The following is a 24,475-nucleotide window of genomic DNA, read 5'->3' on the forward strand; positions in this document are numbered from 1 at the left end:
ATCATTAATACCAACATTACAGCTTCTCCAACTGTTGAGGTAATATCCTTAATATTATTTGAATTCCTGAACCAATCTTCATGAAACTTGGTACGTATATCAAGCCATCTGGGGCCATTTCAACCGTGCACCTCAAAAATCAGTTCCATCAGTAATACCAACACTGAAACCTCATCAAATATATTGTTTTACTGACTTGATTATGAATACGTACAAAAGTTCTTTCTACTTGCCATATCAGATACTAAAATTGAAAACAAAGTTGTCCAGAACTTCTTGCTACTATTACATTTACAATTTTCCTCACTTCAATTTTTCACATTGATTTGATTATATTTAAATATTATCCTGTATTCTTTATGCGTGTTCTATTTGTACAACTTATTCTCTTTCTATATAATAATTCCTCATTTATGTTAAGCTACTTTTTACTTCAGAATTCTATCTTTCGCCGTTCTGTCTCTTTCAATTCTGCAGCATGTGTTAGCGATCTCCTTTCCTAAACGTGGTTTGTTTCCTCAGTCTCCTCCTCTTCTTGACCCTCTTAGTTTCCAAATTTCCTTTTTCCACCCACGTTTTACCATCACTTTCACTTCCGTTACACCATTCGGTCTGCTTTTGCTTACCCTCTCTATGCATTCGTAATTAAACTAGTAAAATTTCTAGCACATTTACGAAAATATTAGTTTCTGTGACGTTGCATTGCTCTTTATGAAATTTATCTCATCCGTTGGGAGTTATTTTCATGCTGATTCCACCAAACCATTTAATTCTTTAGACATTCTTTCCCTACAGTACACTGGATTAAATGTGTGCATGGCTCTAATATATTTACTGATATCTATTTATATTAAGTTCGAGTGTAAGTGATTTTTAAAGTGTCACAAATTCTGAAGAGAACATGGCAGTAATATTTTATCATGCTAGAAGTTTTATTTCTCATAAGCTGCTTTATAGAAACAAATTTTCCACTTCAGAAGTGTTTAAAGTAGACAAATAACCATAACAGTTAAGGCGACTATGTTTCAAGTTTGATCGAGTTAGGCACACATGTTATATTTCATTACAGTTTTGTATTTTATATGGCAAGCATGACAGAATATACCGGAGAAGGTTTTTATCAAACCAGACATTTCAATATATTTCTAACGGCGTCGGTGAGTGGTTGTACATGGGACGTTGCATTAAGAAAGTGGGAAAGGCGAGAGGAGGGGAGGAATATACAGTGAAAAAGGAAGAGATGATTCTCAAAGAAGGGAACAGAAAGGTATAGAAACTTGGATGTATATTTATAGAGAAAACACACTGCTCATCACTTACATTATTCATATTTCATACACAAGCAAATTTTTTTCGCCTTATACATTTTTCCTCTAGAAGAAAAATAAAGAATCGCACAAATGCGCCTTCTAAAGGAAAGCAAAGAATAAGAAAAAAGTGGCACCCTACTTAATCTATGTCTTTTCCTCTACCCCTTATTTCCTTGAAAATTTTACATCCCCTCTCTTTAGAACCACCACAAAATTCAAATGTACACTCAAGTGACATTATAAAAGTAAGGTAGCCACTTGTGAAGCCGGAATGCCATCTGGATTTACAAATAATGGCTATTAAAGTAAATGTTATGGTGAATATAAGCAGCCGGATAAACAATTCAGGACTGCCTAGAACACTCTGCATTAAACTGTGTGTGGACACGCATCAGTGGCACGGAGCAAATATAGTGAGATGAGGCTTAATTTAATATAACAGGGTTTTGGAAATGAAATGCATAATACTGTAATCCGGCATCTGTTAAGTAAATTAACAGTCCAGCAAATATTTATTTTAAGTAGTTCGCTTATTTATTTATATTGTTATTTGTGACAATCATAGCTACTTCCAAGTTATGTAATATTACTACACGTATATATTCTTGGTACTTTTTCGTGTGCGTAAATTCTGATGCCTCTTCAAATGTGGCTCGGACACAGAAAAGTAAAGAAATAACGGTCCGGAAGTCATTTGTAGTTTTGGGGCGATATCGAGTAAAATAAGATGATTTTAGACAAGTAAATATATTTCAAATCACAAGTTCAACGTGATTTAATATAGCAATTTTAGGTGACATGAAAAACTGCATTACAAAGCAATACTGATATGAAAAGTGAAGTTAAAGAAATACAAATAATACCCTATGATATTTATGTCGATAAAAACGGTTTCCATAGAAACGGGATTGTATTCGATATTAGTGTGCGAGTGGGTTGTTACCCGATTGCACATTACATTCACCTGAGAGATTTTCGTGCGCAGAAAACACATCTTCGGAAAGCAGCATTTGTCTGATAAACAGTTTTACATCATACGGCTTGGAATTGAACCTTCGTGCTATATGAACGCCACGGACACTGGCAAACTAACAACTACAGTGAAAAGAAATTATCTTGAATACCCACGTTACTCGTAGATAAGCTGAGTCATCCATATGAGACTATGATAACCGTTGAAAATTCCTTAGCAGCTCGCTGCGTATCTGCGATCAATTTTCGAATTTGTTTGCCAATTCTCACCCCATTAAAACGTCAAAAATAAGTACCTAAAATCGTTTTCAAATAGGCTATCAGAGATTTTCTTTCGAATGACTATTATTTTAAGATCAACATAATAAGCACAGATTTTCTTACAACTCGTTAATTCAGTTAATCAGCTAAAAATATATGGATTATAATATAATCTCTTCTTAACTCGCTCCCTTTGAGTGAAATAAGTAGAATAACAATAGTTGCCTCGCAGTAAGAGTAAGAGTAAGAGTAAGTAACCAATCAGCTACATTCCAGTACTGAGAATAAATAGCGAATTTCTTGAGCAAATGATTGCTGATCTCATACGAGCAATTAGAGAATCTTAATTAGGGAATAAGTGTAGTGGATGGGATCGGAGGGAAAGTACAGTTCTGTACAAAGTTCTCCGCAGAAGCCAAGTGCATATCGGCTCCAGCGTTGCTATCGGGAAGTAACGTAAAAGGGTAAAGTTGCCTCTGTGAAGGCCCATAGGTGTATGAGACGTCGAGGGTCCCACATTTTCCAAGAAAATCGGTTCACAGATGGCGGTGAGGTTGTGAGTCTTTCTCGCCGGCAGCCCTCTATCCCCCAGGAAGATTCCTGGCACTAATTTATGTTAGAGCTGAGTCGACCCCAGGGCCACATTGCGGCTGGAAGGATTAGGTCAATTGAAAACATCGAATGATATCATCGGGACTGGAACCCGCGACCTTCCGGCTTGTAGCACGGAATTTCAGCCAACTACGCTACCGTGTGCCCCTAAGGAAGTAGCGTAGGTTGTTGGAATTTATATTCTGAGTTCCCGAAAGGAATTCTTAGAATTTAACACAGAAAAGTCCGAAATATGAGTTACAATGGAAGTATATTTGCTTGCTTTGAGTTAAAACACTGCACGGAATTTCGGCCCAGTAACTGCATTTATATTAAACTAATTCGAATACGAGTTGCAAGTAACAACGAGGGTAGTGGGAAGATTTTGAGTGGAGCCATCTTTGTCGACGCATCAAGCGCCATGTTGCTGCGGCAGGGTGTCAGCCGTTGACAATGTCGGACTCCGTCAGTTACCCTACAGAGCGTGGAAGTCGCACACTGAAATCTGAATTAGGAGCTCATTCGTTATAATCAGGGTGTACTGAGCAAGAGAAGAGTTCTTGGATGCTGAAGAATGAGTAAAAAGAAAACCGGATGAAAGATTAAAAAATAAAAAATAAAGATAAAGAAAAGGACTAAGGGTTGAGAGTGCACATACAGTTTCTCGGGAGGTTTTTAAGAAAAGAACAAAAAAACAGAAAAAGAAGGGAGGTATGGCAATTTTTCACATGTCCACTGGATTTTTCACCCAGGGACTCGATCTTTCTCACTCACACACATACACACAATAAACGGGAAAAGCTTCTTTTTTCCGGGATAAGAGGAAAAGGGTGGGAGGGTTGGAGAGGGAGAGCTGGTTTGGGGTGGATGGGGATACGAAGAGAACACAACGAAGGGACATTAATAAAAACGTCAATGGTGTCAGAGGACTAATGTCTGCAATCAGTTTTATCCGCACACACACATGCTGAATGAACAGACCAAGACGGATTGACCGGGGAGTAGAGACTTCCCAACGAAACACAAGAGAATGAAAGGAAATCGACAAGGAGAGCAGAAACATACATATATGGAGTGGAAGAGAAAATATTACAAGAAAAAGTAACGTAATGTCTTTTCCATAGTGATTGAAGTCTTATGTGCAGAAGTTAGTCATGATTTCTGATAACGAATCTGCAGAAACTGCACCCGAGCGTTACAGTAGTGGAATCTTCCTCTTACTGAGTGAACCGCCATATGAAACTGAGGTCGATTATCCGTAAAGGATTGCCAGATGACCCGAAACTTGTCTAATTATTAGTTACAATCCCATCTTTGCCATAATCCGTTGTATAACATTAAGGACCAAGCTCGATGTGATGCTAAACTGAACCCGGGTTTTTGAATGGGGTCAATTCACACCGGTGTCCCGTATAGGTCGATTGTAAGAGGATAAAACGTAGACCTACTTACAAGAATACGCAATAGTATGACTACATGTTCACTCAGGCAACTAAAATGTTAGTTCTCTCTCACAAAATCCAGCGTTCAATGTCAGTATTTGACGGCAGCATTATCCACTGCTCAACAAACGTCCATCTATAACCTCATAACCGATTCGGAGGAGCTTGTCTAGAGATCACATTTAGGGCTAGCATACCATTTTCAAGCGTTGTGTTTCCTACACGTATGGAGTGCAGTAGGTTTTGAGCGAGGTTACAGTCTTTTGTTTCAGTGTAACATGTCTGCTGTATTTACATTGATAACACTGTGGCGTATTTGCTCCATGCAAGAATGGTTGAGCCACAGAAACAGCCGTTTCTAAGTAATACACGCACGCAACAATGGAACAACGGATTCATGCAAACCCGCATCCAGGCCAAGGCCCGGTAAACACAATTCCGCGCAGGCACAATGAAGTCAAAACCATACAGTCCTTAGCTATCACGTGGCTTGTGTTTTCTGTCTGGTCTGCGCTACGCAACAATAGAACTGTGTTTTCTGCACTCTCTGTCCCGCGGCTGTATAAAGCGCACCCGTTTGCAGATAAGGAGAGTCTTTAGTTGAGTTCCGAGGTACCAGGGTGACTGAACAAGAAATGGCAAGAAGATTTCGTAGTGATTTGAAGTGCTAGATTCTGTTCTGAGATCCGTTGTTAGAAGACGACTACTGAAAGCTGAGAATCCTAGGACGTGTGCAACGGTGAACTGTAAATTTCGTAAATCAGCGATAGCGCTGTATTGAGTGTGATTAAGAGAACTTGTAATCGAAGTGCCAATAAATCCAATCATCCGATCTAGAACCCGTTACTTTCGTCACGCGTACCCCGCCCCTCTTAAACATGGCAATGTTTTGGTGAGGATATGTGAAGTGTAATACAACATTGAAAGAATGCCGCTTACAATTGACTGTGCGTGTTATTCGTGGAATATAGAGTTAAATGTTGGTCTCAACATATCATTCCATTAGATGCAGGACTGGAAAGGAATATGAGAGAACGTAGATGACGCTAATATTACAAAAGCTTATATAACAAACGTTGAGATGCAGTATATTATATATATGATATGTAACATCTAGTAGCAAAAATAACAGTGATATTGAATTCATATGAATCAGTCGTTGAAAGAAACAAAAATAAATTGAAGAGCCACTCACTCGCCCATGGAGATGAGCCCTTTTTGAGAAGCCGCCAATTGTGTAGATACTCAAGAAATTCCCAGCATTTTATGGAATCCGAAAGTTCTTTACCATGCTCACAAGAGCCCTTCACTGGTCCCTATCCTTACCCAGTTCGATCCAGTCCATACCATCCTATTCTATCTCTCTAAGATCCATTTTAATATTGTCCACATACCTACGTCTTGGTCTTCCTAGTGGTCCCTTTGCTTCTGCCTTTCTCACCAATATACATTCATCTTCTCCCCATTCGTGCTACAAGCCCTGCCAATCTCATCCTCGTGAACTAGAACATTGTAATTATTCTTGGAGAAGAGTGCAAATTATGAAGCTCCTCATTATGCAGTTTTCTCTAACCTTGTGTCACTTCATCTCTCTTCGTTCCAAATGTTCTCCTCAACGCCCTCAGTCTATGTTCCTCCCTTAATGAACTACAGAGTCACTACTGTGAAAAGTACATATATGAAAGCCGAGATGTTACTGCTATATAACTTTGTTTTCAACGGTTTCACTGTAGATTATGAAACCATTTATTGACAGTTCTCAAATATTTCCTCATTCGTATAATTCTAGTAAAGTTAAATTTCAATGTGCCTGCATATTGCTGCGAAAAACGCCGCATGTGCTTAATTTCCAAGGAACTATGAAAGCATTTGTATTAAGCGATTGAATTTTAACTCTGAAAAATCTGATCGTCGCCTGAAACACCGATTATTACGTAGTGCTGGCATTCTTCACGCGAGTCTACTTGGCTATGGGCGCTGTGCTCCCAACGTTTCAATGGTCGCTCCGATTTCAAAAAGACAAATCTGTGCCCCCGTCTCTCTACTCTCCTCCTCTCCACCTCTCACTTCCCTCTTCTTACAGCATTTGCTTCACTCATGTCAACGCCGACATGTCAGAAGAGCGAAACGAACGGTTGACTTCTGTGTGGATAATAAAAAGGGACCTCTTAGAAGCCGCCTGTTAGCTAAGGTTCAGCTTAGAAAAGAAAATAGAGGGGGAGACGAAGCCATGTTCCAAAATTCAAAAACCGTCTTCTTCTTTCATGAAGATTCCTCCTGACCAGCAACGTCCTTTCTTACAACCAACAACTGTCTGTGAAAAAAAAAATCTATCGTGAGAGATTTTTTTTTGTTCTTTACTTACACCCTAAAATAACCCCCTCCCCCTTAATCTTTTCTCATTGCTCCAACCAACCGTTAGTTATGCTCTCTTTCTACGGAATCACTTATCTCTCTCTCTCTCTGCTCTAGCAGACAGGAGTCCTACATGTATAACACACCAATGGCGCCCATAATACTACTACATAACAAACCACATTTATGGCATCTTAACGTTTTTTAAGTACATCATGTCGGAAATAAGACTGTTATATTTCATAATGTCTACCAAATTTCGCGAAGTCCTCTAATATGATAGCTCCAGCACTGTTCTAAGTAATTACTATTAAGATTTGTGGACATATGCGGAGATTATAACGTTCCACATCCTATTTAGCGTTCCAGCTGAACTGCTGTGATGTACTCCTGTCTTTACCCTCGCAAATGTTCTTCACAAAACCTACATACCATGTAAATGCCTCAAAACATTACGGAATCCTTCACTTACAATCTGTTAATGGGAAATTATTCACTAGATCAAAGAGTTAAAGTAATGTTATCAGCAGAAAACTTAGTACTTCAAAGGAGGACGAAGTAAATCAGTATTAATGTGTTAGCGCCGGTCACGTTAGCCGAGCGGTCTAAGACATGTACAGTCTTCTCTCGCTCTGAAGTCCGGATCGTGGGTTCCAATCCCACACAAGACATGATTGTTTGGTACGTGTATGCGCTTATTCTGTGTTTATGTTGTCCTGTGTTTAGGAAGAGGCCTTGCGACGAGCTGATCGCCCGATCTAGGAGTCCTACCGTCTGTAAAATGATCATGAAACTGAGAAATGAGCCTCATGTTCCAAAGTGAGGGCAAGAGGAGAGAGAGACAAATGTGCTAGCATTTAATACCACTCAGCCACCTTACAAACATGTTTGTAAAATCTGAAAGTACATAAATACATACCAACTTCACCGGGCTTTTTTTATATGGGTAGCTCACTTTTGAAAAAAATGTAACAAACCCACACACGCAGTCACAGGAGCAAGACACAACATAGAGCACAATACACACACGAAAGTATAAAGAGTGCTCCAACAGAAAAGGATAGGCGTGACTAGCGTAGAGAGAGATACGATGTAGGGATGAAAAATCCTGNAACAAACCCAATTTGCGCCCACATTTATTGTTGCCGAATCGACGATTTTTTCTAGCCTACAATCCTTTCGCAAATACGCGAAATGGGTTGCAGCCTTAAGGTCAATTCCCCCTAGAAAATCAAGGGAGAAATAATTTTGCCTCTGCGTGAATCTGGTGAAACTGACACATTTGTTGCTTCCTCTCGGCAGTGTCTTCAGTAAAAAGGTTGTGCTGCGTGTTACACGTTAACGCAGTTTATAAATCGCAATATAAATTAAAGTGACGAGGCATGTCTTTGGAAACGCTGTAGACTTGTATTTCTAGGTTCTCCTTTCGAGTCTCGACCGGGACAGCTGTTATTTGGACTGCGTTCTCCGAGGCTTCCCTAAAATCGTTCAGGCAAATGACGAGATATTACTTCAACCAGGCTACGACCACTTCCTTCAAAATCCTTTTCAATTCATAATTTCTTTACCCATTTCACCTTTCGACAGGTAATGATATAGTCATAAAATAGTCCAGAAAGGTAGAGAAATGTTCCAAGTGGTTGTGTGGGTGCTTCACAGAAGGTTGCGTGTCCTCAGGCTCGGATGGAAGAGGCGGCCACCAGTTAAGGACGGCGGGAAGATTGAATAGGCAGTCATTGAGAGCTGACAAGGGATGGTCCTCTAGGTTTGGGAAAGGTTTATCAACTTGTCATTTAAAGATCCAGAATGTTACGAATAATTAAACACGCCTCGGACCTAGCGGACTCTTGTGAAATTTTGGGTTCCGAAAATTAAGGGTAATTTCTTGATTGCAGGAGATCTTTGGCAACTCAAAAACTGTCCACCAACGAGTTTAATAAGTTGTTAGTGATATTCCAGATTTTTAAAATGAGGACCTCATTATCTTGAAGACCTGACAGAATGTCGGCTAGTTCGTCTAAAAATTTGGATATATGCCCTCAGGATTACTCCACGTTTCTTGCCAGTGTTTCCATGCGTCTGTCCATCGTCTTCGGTTAATTACAGCCTCATGGACGCCAAAGCGTGGTCTATAATTCATATTATGGCCACGTAATTTATGGATCATAGAACCTAAATGGCATACAGAGAATATGAAACCTTTAATGAAATTATACCTGAGAGACACGTGTCACAAAATTATGCAGCCAACACGAGTGACAATATAACGTATTCTTTGCATTAAATGCATCAAATTAAAGATTAATTGGACAATCTTGTTCGTCGGTCCCAAATTTTCGTCTTCATAATTACTGAAAGAATGTATTTATATTTGATACTGGGCTCTATACTAATATTCCCGTGCATTTAATTTGTTCGCGTCATCATACGTAGCATAAGCCCTAGGTTAGCTATTCATGAATATCAAGTAGAATTTCGGCCTGTATATTTACTCAAGAACGACTGAACATCAACCTGACAAAGCTTCAAGCCCACCTGAAATAATGGCTGTAGGATAGGACGTTTTGAACAGCTTAACGAAGAAGACAAGTACGCTCCACGTCATTTGACAGAAACACAGAAGTAAGTACTTTTGAATCTGAGCACTCTGATTAAAGGTGTAAAATGTTCAGCTTAAAGAAATCAATAAACCAAGTTCTTTTCACAGTTTCACTTAGTCTTCTGGGACATAACGTCATGTAATCAAAGTCATCCGACGTTTCGGAGGAACATATCACCTCCATCTCCAGGATCGAAGTATAAGACAAGTAAGAAACCAGCATGAAGCAGGCAGAAGAATTTGATAACAGTGATCTTGTATCGTAACATGCTAAATCTGAGATGCAATGCTTCACCAAACAGAAGTTATGACGTACTGGTAGTGGAAGTCACTAACCCGAAAATAGGCATTTTTTTTTCCTTGGCACTACAGCCCCAGTGGGCCTAGGCCTACCTCCATGAACTCGGTTCACTTCGGTTTTTCTAGATCTTACACATACGGTAGGACTCCTTGGGCGAGTGATAAGCTCGTCGCAAGGCCTCTACCTATAGACAAACACAGAAAAACGCACACAAACATCCATGCCCTGAGTGGGATTCGAACCCACGATCCCGGCTTCCGAGCGAGCGAAGACAGTGCATGCCTTAGACCGCTCGGCTACCGTGACCGGCGAAAATAGGCATTACACCATGCTTCATATTTTCGAATCTCGCCAAGAGAGTACTCCCTTACGTTGGCCTATACACAGAACGGTGGCACCTTGTATTTGAAACCTGAGATGGTGAGGAATGATTCTATAAATTTAACGAAATAAAAGGAAATAACATTTATGCCCATACACCATGTGGCATCTCTTCTCGTGGTTATTTAACGACATTTTCAGTAACGAGACTACACAATGCAGGTTTACATCTATCTATAGCCCTACAACCCTTATGAACCTTGACCTTTTCACTTCCTTAATACATGCACAGAGGGTAGGAGTCCTTGGACGGCGAAACAGTCTCTCTCAAGGCCGCTAACTACATACAGAATAAACAGATATCCATGCCTCAAGTTGGATTCGAACCCACGATCCAAGTGTTCAAGTGGGCGAAGACGGTTTATGCCTTAGACCATGAGGTCACTGCGATCGGCATTTAACATTAAGAAGGTATGCAAAATAGGAAAGAATGCATTTAGAGAAAAATTCATTCTGGTATAATTTAGGAAAGCTTACGTCTTTCCATTCATCCCTTCGGGTTCATGGTGTCGTGAATCGGAAGTTCATTCCCAGTTAAATTTCAACTGATGCTTACAATTTTTATTCTCTTCGTAAAATCAGCAATTAACGTGTTTAAATGAAAATATGTTGAACAAAATCAGAACATCATTAGAATGTAATGCCACTTTAAATGTTTAACTTTCTGCATTACCCAGAAGTACCCAGTCATATTTGCAAATTTGGGTGCGTCCGTTTCACTTACAAGTTTCGACTCTACGTTACAGGGACACTATCACCCCCCACCCGCCCACATACAAATTGATAGGGACGAAGTAACATAATTACAAATTCTACTCCCCGTATTCCCCTCTGTCCATTTTAAATAAATTGAACATCAGCGGAACGTTACGATAATGACACCATCACTGGCGGCATGTCATTCGGACATCATGAAACAATATTTCACTTTGAAATGATATAGAGGTGAAATGTTTTAACTGCATCTATGAGTTTCCAACTATTAGCATGTTATGATACATAAACTCTAGCATCGTGAAGCCACAGCCACCAACACGCACATTGAAGGATCTGACGGTCGCCAAACGAAACTATCAAGTTTGTTTCGAGGCACAAATCCATCTTCGTGACAAATTATAATTAATCGAATCTTACCTAAAACTTTGACGTAATTAATTTTGTTCTGTTGAGTAATGCCTATTTTTCTTCAAGTAAAGTAGCCTTGATGGATGGTGACACTCTGAGGGTAGAGATAGACGTAGAGGTGGGTTATTACATACGTACGAGTATTTTAAATAATTTAGACGGATCTTTTCTCTATTTTTAAATACGAATATTTGAATCAAGATAAATTAACTCCATGGAACAGAATTATTTTTCTGGTGTTGATAATCTGTCAGCTGTTTAAGAAATTTTAACGCTCGGTTAAGGAGTCCCAGAATTGGACTCTGTCTTAAGCGAGTTGAGTTCAATGCATTCATATATCATATTTCCGTAATATAATTTTAATATTATCCTCTAATACATGCGTAAGAGTCCAAAACGGCATCTTGCATTCAGGCTTAGCCGACTACATTTTATATATAATAAGTATCACCCTTATGCGTGCTACATATTCTGTCCATCTTTTCCTCTGATGTCACATAATAACGTGGGGGGTACACTACTAACTTACGTAACAAGAGAAGTGCATGGTTCAGCCTTTCATAAAAAAGATGCTAGCAACAGTGACACTACTGCACCCGAGCTACCACATAGTGCCTCTTTCCACTCAAGTGTATCTTTCTTCAGTTGTTTCACTTTCCTTACAGAAAAAAATTATATGCATAACCACTTCATTACTTTCGTCTGGAATCTTTTGGTTGTGTCCTACTGCATTGCAAGCACTATGTATTCGACTGGACAAGGAAAAATTGATGGTTGAATAATTGGTTATTTAATAACACCATATTAAATTGTTTTGGTCATTCAGCGTGTTTTGAGGAGATGGCTTCAATGGTAAGTACGATTTTATTTGGATGTAAAATATTGTGACATAATGTCCGAAACTTGGAAGAGCGAATAGAAAACAGACGTCAATTGTTAGGCAACGACTCGATAAACACATTCCCGCGGCAACGAATACCCAAGCAACAACCGAGTAACTTCCGTTGCTATGCAACGGCTCAATAAACATGTCTGCTCAACGATAGAGGCTGTGTTTTCTGCATGGTCCGTACCAAGGATTTATCTTGAAGATAACCACTCCCTCTAGTGCAGTTGAAGCCGTTCAGCATTCAATGGAGACGCCAGCCTGCCAGGACATGAACTTGGGAATAGAGGACTGTGAAAAAAGACTTCACATGTGTTTTGAAGTGACAGTGAGACTTATAAATCCGTTACCAGGACACGACTATTGAAGACTGAGAACACTAATGCGTGTGCAACGGCGATAACGTCGTATTGTCTGTAGCCCCAAGTTGTGTGAAATAAGATGTCAGTAAATCCTATCATCCAATCCAGAACCCGTCTATAAGTCACGAACACCCCTACAAATTCTGAATGAAACATTTTTACATCCGCTATTATGTTAAGAACTGAACTGACAGAACAACGTTATGTTACAGAATACGACGCCGTGGACTGGTCGCTTGGATTATTCTTAAATACCTTAAGATTGAGGCAGTATGGAGCAGCATAGCTGAGACAGTCTTTATGTTATATCATCTACCCAGTATGAAGTGGGAAAAAAGTCGTGATTGAGTCTAGCGAGCACCAAACTGTGAAGAAGACGCCGCAGTACCAAGTAAATTCCACCAGAGAGCTTTGCGAATTTTTTAACCTACAACTGTTAATATGTACGTAGAAATTCTCATTTTATGATGTCTGTGTGGCAATGAATAATTAATTCGAAATAGTATTCAGAATTCATATAAATACTGCAATATTATAATAAGTAGGCCTACTGGAAAAAGAATTAAAACGCTCAGCATTCTAACGTTTTGAAATATGAAGTAACAATAAAACCCATTCAGGTGAAGTGCAGTTGTAATGAATAACAGGCACAGAGTCTACACGCTGAATCAGGCAGATAGATAAGCACATGTAGTGCATTATGCTACACAGAAAGAGAGACAGAACGTTAAAAAAAGGTTTGAAAAATGACTCACGTTTCTAAGATATAAAAAGATGATATTCCTGACAACGTCATATATCATGGTGACACCTGTCTCAGTGCAATCACATCTGCGTTCCGACACGTCAGATGGCAGCACGCGCGTCCCACCGGCCGTCTGGAGACCTACATCTCATTTCCGTCTCTTGTCAAATCCCTCATGTCCATGATCTGCTCATTATTTACACAAATGCACGGAACAACAAATAATGCCGTGATCCAGTAACCTGAATTGCTCGCTATTTCCACCAGAGATAAATACGTATTTGCGAAGTGTCAGAGTTTAGCTGATTAAAGATAGAATTATTATTTATCTGTTTATTTATGTCTCCAAGCTGCGGTAACCTTGAGAAACTGATGAATTTGCTCTGTCATTCTTTTAAGCCGCAGTGTCAATTGTGGTTATTCAGTGCCTTGTTGCGAATTAAAGTCTGTTGTCTATCTAGACTGTACCTAACGTAACACTGTTAAAAGCGCACCCAGGAAAACGGTTATGTGTCCGGCTTCCTTTTGAGAATCGAAGGAGAAATTTTCTGGGAACAATATAAACATTCACATGTCTGAATTTAGAAATTTATTTCAACAAATTCGTGCACTTAGACAACAGTTTAAAAACCAAGCAATCTGAATATAAAGAAAGGTGTATGTTTGTTTTGACCGCCTCTGTGGTCCAGTGGTCAGAGTTTCTGGCTACCGATCCAAAGATCCCGGGTCCGATTCCAGGCGCTACCAGATTTTCTGAGAAGTTGTGAATCTGGAACGTGGTCCACTCAGCCTCATGAGGATGACTGAGGAGCTCTTTCAAGGAAATAGCGGCTCCGGTCTATAAATCCGAGATTAACGGCCGTGGGGATCCTTTGCGCTGACCATGTGACACCCTGTATCCTCAAAAGTTGGCACTAATTTCGCCGACAAGTAGCGGTAGAGTTCACTTGCGGACTAGAGGCCACGGAGTTTGCTTTATTTTTTGTATGTTTGTTTTTGCTTGTTTGTAATTTATACATACAGCTACCTCCATTTCGATTAACTGTGGTATTCTGGTACAGGTGCCTCCCTGGGGAGACTGGAAACACTCCAAAAAGTCCCAGAAATGTTGAAATTCCTCAGAGAACATTTTTATTTTTTGATTATTGATCAAAGGTTATTTCATTTTTTCTTTTTTGCCCGCGAGAGAGCTTTTAAAGAGTCCCGTTAACATATATATATTATGGTTTTCGAAGGTTTCCGCTTCGAATTCCCCCAAAATAACTGTATACTTAAAATTGTAATATATTATTTCATTTCCTTAAAATTTAATCATTCTACATACATTAACATCATTAAAATGGGCGCTATATAACTTTTCAGTGCATTACGTGAGCGCGGTAGATCGGTTTCTACATAAACTTGGAGGCGGGTGACTTCATCCCAACGCGCACGTGGTTTGTTGGCAGAACGGTTTCGAAATTCGATTTTCTGTCATTCCTCGAAACGTTTTACACATTTCTTTTGATCTTTTATTAACTTTCCTGTATTGATACCTGTTATTCCAGGCTCTTCTTTGATATCTTCATTACGAATATTATCCACTGTTCTGTATCACGCGACACCTTTGCTGAGTCGTTCCCATTCTTCTTCGTTAATGCCCAACATGTCGGTCCTTATATGCTTGTGGCTATTATTCTATAAAATTTCAATAACGTTTGGTTTTTGCATTAACCTAATAACGTACGTTTTAATCCACAGGGCCGCTGAAACCTATTTAGTTTTGTATCGTAGCCTGTACTGCAGTCTGAATAAGAGAGATGTCTCACTTCTTAACTTATTGAAGTGTTTTTTCATGTAAAGACTATTCTTGTTGTTACACTTTATTTTCTTCCAAATGCAGTTACATTTTCTGCAGAATTATAATGCAATTCAAGGTGAAAATTAGGTAAGTAATTTAGTTAAACTCTAAAAAGGCAAATTCCCGGGGGGGGGGGGCACGCGGTGACGTAGTTGGTTGAGGAACTGTGTTACAAAGTCACGGGTTCGATTCCGGGTGAGGTCATTAAGTTTCTCAATTGACCTAATCCTTCCAGCCGCACTATGGCCCTAGGGTCGACTAAGCATGTAACAGAAATGAATACCAGGAATATTCCTGGGGGGTAAAGGGCGGCCGGCACATAAGGCTGAAAATCTCACCGCCATCTGTGAGCCGATTTTCTAGATAAAATGTGGGAGCCTCGACGTATCACAAACCTATGAGCCTCCACGGCCTTTTACAGAGATAGGTTTAGCTTTCACGTTTTATCTTGCCATGGCATATTACTGTAAAATAAACTGCCGTCTCTCAGCTCAAGAAGAGCCACTGTTGCCGCACTTTGCGCAACTCCGGTGCGAACAATGTAAATAATTTTGGTTTATAAAAGCAAGCAATATTATGTCTGGATTTTCATAAAGTTTCCGGAGGCAGTCTATGAAAATACTCAAGCCAGATAAGCGTTCTCTTTTCCAAATTAAGACAAGTCTGTGTTCCATTTTATGCTGCTGATAAACGAATAGACGAATTTCTGCACTTGAGTGTATGCTGATCTAAGTTCATTTCTCCTGACGGATGGTTTATTTAACGACAGCGACACGAGCCCAAGGCCTATGATGTCAAATGAGAAGATGATTAGTGAACTGAGGTGTAGAAGAAAGGGTCTTGGCCTAATTTGAGGTACTATCACAACACTTGTCTTGAGGGTCTGACGAAATTGGCCATAAAACTTACTCGAAATAGTCGATTTCCGTGTTGAAATTTGAGTCCAGTACCTGCCGAAGACGAAGCAGAAGGCTTACTGTACACCTCAGCCTTCGCTAAAATGACATAAAGGGATGATTCATTACGGAAGCTCAAACCGCACTTCAAAACAATATTCTAAACACCTTTTTCAATTTTCTCAGAGTTTCGCATGTGCACATGCTTCTGTGTAATAATTTACGTAAGGAGTTATAAAATTTTTCTTGTAGTTAACCAACTAAACACTACGCAACTGAAACGTATGGGGCAGTCGATTTATATATACATGTATTCTTTTGACTACGGCACTAGTCGGAGGTGTGTGGTTAGCTTAACGCCCCAGCCTCTTTACCCCAGGTGAAAAGAGCCACTGGTACCCATTGGATAGGAGGTTGGGTGGGTCGTAGAACCGGTCTGGATAATGTAGGGATGAATAAATCTTGCTCTTACCGAGACTCGAACTCCGAGCCCCCGGCTGTCCAATCTGTAGCCAGTCTCTATGCCTACTGCATTATCTGCCTCTTATGTTGCCTTCACTTTCGTTTTTATGGGGCTAATTGTTTCCATGTAATTCATTTAAGTTAAAATGGAATGCAGCTTCTGAAGTTTATTTCCGGTTAAGTAATTCTGTAGTTCGGTCACTCGCTTGAGAGCTATAGTTCAGATTTAGTGATCAATTGCGGGAGGTCGCTGAAACACGTGTTAGAACCCAGGGCACAATTACTCTACCCCAGTGGCACATGACAGACTGAATGGCGTCTTGTGATAGCCTGTCCAGAACTTATCTCATTAAACGAATTTAACACATCCTGTTCACATGAATGAAAACTGAAATACGATTAGTTTACGCTGAACACACATGCAAATTCTAAGCATCTTCTGTGATATCTCCAACAATAAATAGCAATCCTATCAGTACCTCTGTGACGACAACAAACTATATGCACATAACGTTTTAAATATTTACTTGGAATATTAACTTCATTTTAAAAGTGTATGGAACTAAATTTAGTCAGTTCGAATTAAAGAAACTTAACTTTAAAGCAGGACAATTTTAATGTCTTCAGCATGCCTCGTTGAAGGCTACCGTATTAGCTCAAATATTGGGTCATTTTTAATTATGCTTCTTAGAAAAGAGGGGTTGTTTATTTTCGGGTTCTTGAAATAAATATGCAAAAGATAATTATGAGGACTAATTCACAGAAGTGAATGGCATTGAATTTTTTCAAAAGACTTTTTCCCTTATTCGTTGGAAAAAAATAGAGTTTAGACTTATATTTGGGATTATATGATAATACCGAATTTGGGACTATCACTTTAATTCATTCCCCAAATCAGTTACGTGCTGATGAAGACCCATCATCCCGTGACACATCCTAAGAAGGCGCGGGTTACTTGTCGTTGACGACAACGCCTGAGGCTACAGAAGGAAGCACCTCTCAGACTCTGATCGCCAGGCACACCCTCCTTGTCTCTCTTGACACTTAACTAATTTGCAATTCCAATTACATCCTGAAACTTTACTTGATTACGTTCCCTCACACACGTGAATACGTTGCAGCCACGACATCGCTGTGGTAGAACAACGGCGCCAAAGTTCTGAAAATCGACCGGCAGAGTTTCTCAAACATGATCTGTATTTTTCTCTTCATCTCCAGTAGTTTCAGACTGTGCTATGCGCAATGTCCACAACCGCAAAGGATTTCAATGGATTTACATAGTAATCATATTGGGTGGGTTTTCATCTGTATTCCCCTATCTTATTAAGAGGGATGACAACCCCTCAGGGAGTTTAAAAAAGAGAGGGTGGAAAGGGAGGGTTGCAGAGAGAGAGAATCCAGTCATAGGCCAGTAGAGTTTGGGGGTGTAGATGTTGAATACTAATCAAACTTCAGGGCGCTTGGCACTGTCACTTGCCCTTCCTCCATTCTGGCCTGCTTGCTTACCACAATTTCTACAGGATGATCAAAATACTTGTTCATCAGTTGGAATTCACAATGATTATTACTTAAGCTAAATGAGGAGAAATAAGAAATTTGGAGCAGGTTCTAATTGATAATAATTTAAATTAGTTTGAAATAATTTGGTGTCTTTTTAACGTAAATTTCTACTGTTCGGAATGAATTTCTACCTTTAACGATCTGTACTTAGGTATGATTCTAAGAATGCTGAGAGATTTTGAGTTCTCTAACTGAATTAATCGGTAGGTCTCTGCGTTTCCTGGGAGGTTGGGACTGGATTATTGTATATATTTAGAAGAATTTCGACTATTTAAATGCTGAATTGCTTTATAAGCAGGCCCAGCGTCACCTCTATACGAATTATATTTTTTTTGCACAATCATAAAATTTTAATTTATGGCACAATACTTTAGTTGCTGTCAGTAAAGTGAGTATGATATTTATAAAATTCTAATAACATAAGATTCATATATCACTTCTACCTGAAAACTGTCATAACACAACAACCAATAATACGTGTAAGTAGCTCTAGGAGCTACTTTTGCTACATGTTTCGGCCTTCAGAAAGCCATCATCAGGCAAACATATTTAACTTTTCGTTATTGAATTGTATGTCAAATATAGGATACAGCGCTAAATTTCCAAGTGTATACATTGGTATAAAATGATATGAGTGAATATAAAATATAAATTACAATAAAAATCGAAGCCTGATGATGATCTTTTGATGGCCGAAACATGTAGCAAAGGTATCTCCTAGAGCTACTTACACGTACGATTGATTACTGTGTTATGACGGTTTTCAGTAAGAAATGATATGACACAGGAAGCATTCAATGAAAAATATAAGATTCACATTTATCTTGGAGATTTTAAGCAAAACACAGAGGAACTTGTAGCACGCACACTTAGCTGTAGATGAGAGAATAATATTAAAATCGATTTAAGAACAACTGAGTGTGTGTGGACTAGATTCATATGGCTCAGGAGAGCGTCTAGTGGTGGGCTGGTGAGAATGTGACAGTGAGCTCCACAAACGGGAGGGAATACAGTGAGCATCTTAGGGAATATCTGGAATACGGTGAGCACTTTAGGGAATATCCGGAATACGGTGAGCACTTTAGGGAATATCCGGAATACGGTGAGCACTTTAGGAAATATCCGGAATACGGTGAGCACTTTAGGGAATATCCGGAATACGGTGAGCACTTTAGGGAATATCCGGAATACGGTGAGCATCTTAGGGAATATCGGGAATATGGTGAGCACTTTAGGGAATATCTAAAACACAGTATTTTAGGGATTACCCGGAATGCGGCGGGAATCTTAGGGAATATCAAGGATACAGTATCTTAAAGATATGCTGTAAATGAAGAAATTTCTACGTCAGCTGAGCTAAAATCAGTAGAAATTGTTTGAAACATTTGTGGGCATGAACAGTCATGTAAAAATTAGTTATAAATCTGATGCAATTTCGAACAATAACAAGTGCATTTTACTTAGTCGCGAATTGCCGAAGAATTTAGTTTCCTTTCAACACGTATAATAAACGTACCAGTAAAATCCTGCATTGAGTGAACATGTACCATTAATTCTGAAATTGCAGACATGACAGGAGGATTCAGCAGGCACGGCAAAAGGGAAAGAGACTGAAAAGTATGGACAAGAGAGGAATGAAAAGAGAATTATATTCCATAACAACATTCGAAACAATTACCATTTATATAGCATTCGCAAAAATTTCGCTGCTGTAAATTTTCCGCGTCCATTTTGAAGAGAGATTATACTTTGGTGCTAGCTTACACTTAATTACAATAAAATGAAGAAAATTATCCTGGCAACATACTCTGTGTATACCAAAGTTGCCTTCATGAGTCCCATGTTAAGCTTCTTCTGACTTGTTTCCATGGGTCAAACATACAAAATTTATTCAGTCTTTTCTCTGTAGTCTTTTATCTTTTTCTTCCTTCTTCCTAGTACTTATTTCAATATACCTCACTCAGAGAAGAATTTTTCTTCACATGTTAACAGTAAACAAACTAATAACATTCATGAATATAAAAACGTTATATCACAAAAGAGAGAGAGAAACAGTGGAACTGAGAAAGAACAGCGTTTTAATTATAAAGTGGATATGCTTTCATTTATAGAGTACTTTCTGAATTATAAAATTCCTTAGGGCTTGTCCATTCTAACCTCTGAATATGGAAGTTGGGATACAAAAGCCGTGTTCCTGTATTCTGACGGGAATGGTCACAAAATGGGGAAATGCCAACAGGCACATAAATTACCAGGAATATTTTTCGGAAAAATTTCCACTGAAAATAGGTAAAAAAGCAGAACCATTAATATATACATACATGTACTGTATATATGTACATAAAGAATGGCAATATAAATAGACGTTTCAAGACTTCCCCTCCCACGTTACGTCTCCTTTTGGTTTTCTTATTCTTCTCAGGCCTGAAAGAATATTAATGCTTATTTTGGCCTATGAATACATAAACCTAAGGTCATGCACGTTGCATACTAAGTATACTGAACCATCTGCACAACCTTCAGGTTTTAAATATTAAGTTTTTAAGACGTCATGTTTTCACAGACTACTGTGACGGCTGCATTCACACAATCTTCGAAAGAACCAAGTAGTTCTATCGTACAATTAATTTATTACTATACAAAGAGACGTTATTAATTATAATTACTTCACAATCGGCTATAGTTACTAGCAACTTTAATTCCATATATGATCAAGACAACCTGTCTGCTTTATTTCTCACAAAGTTACCGGCTTGTTCAAACCTCCTAAAACGAAACATAGTGTTATCAGTATTGAATCTATAATTTTTATTCTTTTAACGATACTGTATTATTTACAAAAATTAATCTTAATTTTAAATGGTTTTGGAATACTGTGACAGTAGCATCTGTGGTCTAGTGGTTAGAGTTCCTGGCTACAGATCCAGAGGTCTGGGTTCGATTCCCGGCGCTACCACATTCCTTCTGAAAAGTAGTTGGTCTGGAACGGGGTCCACTCAGCCTCGTGATGATAATTGAGGAGTTATTTCAATGAAGTAGCGGCTCCGGTCTAGAAAACCAAAATTAACGGCCGTGGGGATTCGTTGCGCTGACCACGTGACACCCTCTATCCGCTAACGTTGGCACTAACTTCGCCGACAAGCGGCGGTCGCTCGGTTGGTATAGTTCGCTTGCGGACTAAAACCACGGAGTTTGTTTCGTTTTTGTTTGCAGACAGTAGCATGATATACATCGCAGACAGATGACTATTCACATGTAGAAATCGGATGGAACAAACGATAGCTCGTCTGTCGTTAAATGATCACTTTACGAACCTTATTTTTCAATTAAATTAATTCATTTTGCTTTTTTTATTTCTTTGTATGTTTGTGCCCTTGGGCTTTTATTGCTTTCTTGTGTTTCTATTGACTCTGAGATTGGACGGTAACTGCAGAGTTCAGCATGCAAATCAAGAAATAATTTTCAATAAAGAACAAATATTATTCATTGATTATCTGACGATTCTGTAACGATTTCAGAGGTCACGCAGTTCCAACTGAGGAGCAGCGAGATGATGTGAGATATACCACGGACAAAGAGCTCATTACAAGCTCCAAATCGGCAACGATCTGCAGGAAGAGTAGGTCAGGACGGTCTGTGCTTCGTACGGGGTTCCAGCTGGGTTCCTTTCGAGCGAAACAGACAAATTTCTAATGAGCCAACATTTTTGTGTATTGAGAATAGGTTTACCATAAATTCTAAAATGAAGTTTGTGGAGGATGTGGTCGTTGCCTGTTTCATGACACTATATGGACTATATGTAAAAATACCACCTACAGAGACTTGGAAACTCTGACGAAATCGTGTTCTGAAGTAGCATATTCATACGTAAGACATTCAAATCGAATAACACTGTCACACAAAAAAGTAGGTAAATTTATCCATGTTTTTAATCGAGTAGCATGAAGATATACTGAGAAGTGTAGGCATATCTCCAGTTTTTTAGTTTCAGCATTATATGTGGTCCAGTGGTCATCTTCAGGCTCTGACCGCTTTAGCCTTGGAAAAAGGCTCCAGGTACTCATTACATAGTAGGCTAATACTGCCTTCAACGCTGGAATATCAATTCCTGAACAAGTTCCAATGATAGAAATGGCGAAAGGGGGGGCGGGTAATGACAGCCTTTCCTGCATAGTAAGAATGGATAAAAAACAAACAAAAAACAAACTCCGTGGGCTGTAGTCCGCAAGGGAACTATACAGACCGAGCGACAGTCGCTTGTCGGCGAAGTTAGTGCCAAATTTAGAAGATAGAGGGTGTCGCGCGGTCAGGGCAACTAACCCCCATGGCCATTAAATCTCGGTTTTCTAGACCGGAGCCGCTATTCCTTTGAAACAGCTCCTCAATTATCCTCACGAGGCTGAGTGGATCCCGGTAACAATGGATATCAGTTAGTAAATAGAACTGAAGTCAAAATTTATCATAGAAAATTTTGGATGGAGAAAAAGATACGATATTAGAAGTGTATCGTAATACGATCTATCTAATAATAAACATGCAAATGTAAGGCGACCGAGCTGCTGACTAGTAACGAAACAGAACTTCATAAATGACGTTCATTTGGCACTTAGAATGTTTTCTGTACTGACTCGTAATTTGATTAAGAAAAGCACGAAACATCATACAATTAGAAAGTGCACCATTAAAATCTTTCGCTACGAATCCATGTATATTTATTGCGAATTTACTTCTAGATTATTTTCTCTAACGAGTGTATTTTCCGTGTTCCTTATATTAAACATGCATTGTAATTTCGTAAGATTACATACAAGGCTTACTTCTAAAAGACGATAAGTACTTTGACTTGTGTGCTGGATCTCATTAGTCGATCCGGTGAGGAATGTTCGTGTATAACTTAGCCGTAGGTAGAAGCAAAACAAATCATTATTTATTTTTATTAAGATATCTTATACAGGAAATAAAAAGAATACGTCGAAGGGCGGAGATAATTCTTATACTCGATGAAAGACAATAAACTATAGTGCTGAAGCTTGAAAATAGTCGACAGCAACCTACAGCAAAGTCTCTATTCTTGCGTCCGTGGTCGAGTCTTCCGCGTTTCCTGTTGTCTTCTGAAGAGACGCATTTGGGTGCGTACTAGGAGCAGGGCAGATATTTCGAAGAAATTATTTTGATCTGTGGAATGTCGTAATTTACTGTTTGCCAGAGAACCAAGTCCAGACCGATTAAGCATAAGGTCTATATTTCAAATAAATTAATGAGGTGGAACAGCAACGTAAAATCCAGTTGCTAAATGTTGCATATCCGACAGTCTCTAGGTTATCGTAAACCAGGAGTGGCGAAGACTTAGAGCAGACAGAATTCGGCTAGCATCTGTCATTAGAGATGTGATCTAAAAACTGGAAAAAAAAACTTAATTATTCGACTTTCAAACAACCACATACGTACGGATAAAATAAAAAAACCTAAAATTGTACAACAGCAAATAAATCTGACCCCTTTGCGAGAATTGTGTGGATGATTGGCGCTATTTCCTATTGGCAGGCAGTCGATACTTGATGTAATTAATTAATTCGCTTCGTGGGGGGCGAGTCCAACTGGGTCCACTCAGCACGGCGGCCACTGATTGGCCTATTGTAGCCTGCGCCGGGTGGTTATGATGATGGAGAATTTGGTGGAATGAAGATTGGAGGGGGAAACCGAAGTACTCGGAGAAAACCTGTCCCAGCGCCACTTTGTCCACCACAAATCCCACTTGACCAGACCCGGGATCGAACCCGGCCCGCCGCGGTAGGAAGCCGGCGATTAACCGCTTGAGCTATGGCGTGGCCAATACTTGATGTAAATTTGACACCAGATAACGAAAAGAATAGACATTCTTTTCTTAATCCTTTATGGTAGAGTATCCGTCAATAATACAACAATATAAAAGACAGTAAGAATATGTCATTCACTTAAAATGTATTCCGATACTATGATTATTAAAATCATTAAAATGTCCATAGGACACTACAGGTATACAACTTTACGAGTATACATTAAAAGTGATGTCGAAATTCTTTGGACTGTCTTAATTTTACATGTATTTTCTTAGATTTTTAGTTTATCACTAAATGTTTCGGCCTCACGTGGACCATCATCATGTTATTCTATTCTCTGGGGAGACCACTGCACTCTACTTATTCTCCGTGCTTCATTCATGCAAGTCAAAGTTTAGTTCGTGCTAGTTGTATTTCTTGCAGTTATTCTGCAGCCATTAATAATTTTATTGTCGTGTTTTCTTGTGCTAGTGTGCCTATATTGGTCTTCAGGTGTAGAATCACCTGATGAAGGTCCATGTGAGGCCGAAACATGCAGTGAAAAACAAATCTAAGAAAATGCATGTAA

The 24,475-nt window shown here is 39.2% G+C and overlaps 1 protein-coding gene across 4 annotated transcripts in view; it reads right to left on the reverse strand.

Annotated features, from left to right (window-relative positions):
* LOC111861791 (homeotic protein antennapedia) overlaps positions 1–24,475 on the reverse strand; it is a 1,040,626-nt gene that overhangs the window by 302,030 nt on the left and 714,121 nt on the right. Inside the window, exon 5 of one of the 4 annotated variants that reach the window (XR_002842327.2) lies at positions 23,108–23,487. The exons of the other annotated variants lie outside the window; for them this stretch is intronic. The gene's annotated coding sequence lies outside the window, so the exon portion shown is untranslated. Of the gene's footprint in view, positions 1–23,107; positions 23,488–24,475 lie in introns of those variants that run through there. 4 annotated transcript variants of the gene reach the window in all.

The sequence above is a fragment of the Cryptotermes secundus genome, unplaced genomic scaffold, assembly GCF_002891405.2.
Source record: "Cryptotermes secundus unplaced genomic scaffold, Csec_1.0 scaffold180, whole genome shotgun sequence".
Lineage (NCBI taxonomy): Eukaryota > Metazoa > Arthropoda > Insecta > Blattodea > Kalotermitidae > Cryptotermes > Cryptotermes secundus.